The sequence below is a fragment of the Neomonachus schauinslandi genome, chromosome 15, assembly GCF_002201575.2.
Source record: "Neomonachus schauinslandi chromosome 15, ASM220157v2, whole genome shotgun sequence".
Classification (NCBI taxonomy): Eukaryota; Metazoa; Chordata; class Mammalia; order Carnivora; family Phocidae; genus Neomonachus; species Neomonachus schauinslandi.
The window spans coordinates 12,034,233-12,036,356 of record NC_058417.1 but is presented as its reverse complement, the minus strand read 5'-3'; positions in this window follow the sequence as shown (position 1 = coordinate 12,036,356).

Genomic DNA, 2,124 nt, shown 5'->3' with positions numbered 1-2,124 from the left:
TCCGCCGGCTCAAGCACCGCGAGATCTCACCTACCTGGGAACCGGTTACTGTTCCCATGGAAACAGTTCCGTTACTCACCATAGCCGGAAGTTCGCTTTCTTTTCCTTTTCTCTTTATCCGGTGCACTTGTGAAATTCCTCCTGTTATCTAATGGGGCTGTGGGCAAAGGAAGAAATTAAATTTGTAATTAGGCGCATATTGCCCGGTTTTTGCTTGGAATGGCCGTCCCGTTTTCCACCTGGCCGAATCCTTCAAGCCTGGCTTAATTGCCACTTCTTCCATGAGGCTTTCTCTGTCTTGAAGACTGGAGCCAAGCAGGTAGCCTGGATTCAAAATCCCTTTCCTACTACTTACTAGCTGTGTAACTTTGGACAGGTTACTTGGCCGTCCTCCGCCTGTTTTCCCCATCTGTAAGATTCTTACAGTGACCTCAGCCACGTAAAACACTTAGAACAGTGCATAGCACATAGTGAGAACTGCATTTTCATTCAAGGTATATGTTGAATGAATTGATTTCCCCATATGGAATTGATCTGATTGACTCCCAAAGCACTTTGTTCCTCTCATATAGACACTTCCACTCTGTTGCAGAAAATTGTCTCCAAAGTCCATACCATATCCATTGCTCTTAACTGGCATGGAGTTCCTTAAATTCAAGCATCTGTCTTACTCATCTCTGTATCCTCTGAGGGCCTACCATAGGATCTGGTGCATAGTAGGGACCGAGCAAATAAGCATACATTTTAAATTTCATCCAATATTTATTGAGCATTAGTAACGTGCTGTGTTAGGCGCTAGGGATACACTGGTGAGTAAAAACAGTCATGATCCTTTTTCCCTGAAGATAACATATAAAGACCCTGAAAAAAGGGGTAGTGCTCTGAAGGAATGGAACAAAGTTCTGTACGATCATGCAACAGAAGAAACCGACCTAGCCTGAGAACAATAGGAAAGGCTTTCTTGACGAAATGATACAAGATGAGTTCTGAAGAAAGAGTAGGAGTTAGTAAGGTAAGGGAGATGGAATTTTCCTGAGAGAACCGCATGTGGTCAGACCTTGTGGTGGGAGGGAGCTTGCTATCTGACATTGAGGAACAGAAAGGAGCTGATGATGGTTGAGGGGGAGTGGTATGAGATGAGGCTACAAGGTAGACAGTAACCACATCAAGTCAGCTGTCTTAAAGATAGTGGACTTTTCCTTGTGAAGATTGGGAAACTAGTGAGAGTTTTCTATAAGCAAGTAGCATGATTGGATTTGTATTTAGAAAAGCTTGTCTGGCTCCACATGGATGACTTTAGAGAGCCACTTAGGAGGATAATCATCGTAGTTGACATGAAATATAATACTAATACTAATACTACTAATAATAACAATAGTATCTTGGAAGTATGGATCGAAATAAATTGGTGAATTTGGGACATATTTAGATGAATGACTTTAACACTTGTACTCTAAGATGGAAATGCCCCTGAATGTTCTATGACAGCATTTGGTCCTGAATCTTTGATCTTTTGCAACACACAAGACAGATATTTTGACTTATAGGAAACACTTCTATGGATGTACATGGATTTTAGTGAAAGCCAGAAAATGTTGCAGAGGAGTAAAGCACTACAGTAATTCAAAATAGCCACAGCCAGTAATCCTACTTTAGAATGTGTTGTCTATTTAGATTGTGGCAGCTGTTCCCCCAAGTAGTTCTCCAAACAGTAGCATCAGCACTATCTGGGAACTTCTTAGAAATGCAAAATCTTGAACCCCCACTCTAGATTTACTGCATCAGGAACTCTGAGGTGGTGCCCTGTAATCTGAGGTAAATAAGCAGATAATTCTGATGCATGCTAAATTGGCACAGAGGAGCCATGAGACAAATTACACTCATTTCAAAACAGCTAAGACTCATTCTACCCTTTTCCCCTCCATCTCCAGAATGAAGTGACTGGAAGAGAGGTGCTTACAAGGATAACCTTGAGTATATTCTAATTTGTGTCTTTTTTTTTTAGCTAGTCATTTTGTAAAATCTGGCAATTACTTGAGACACACCTTACAACAAACAGAGGCCCAGCAGTTGGTGGAGAAGCTACATTTAATCATTTGTTCCTACTTTCTTTGAACACACATC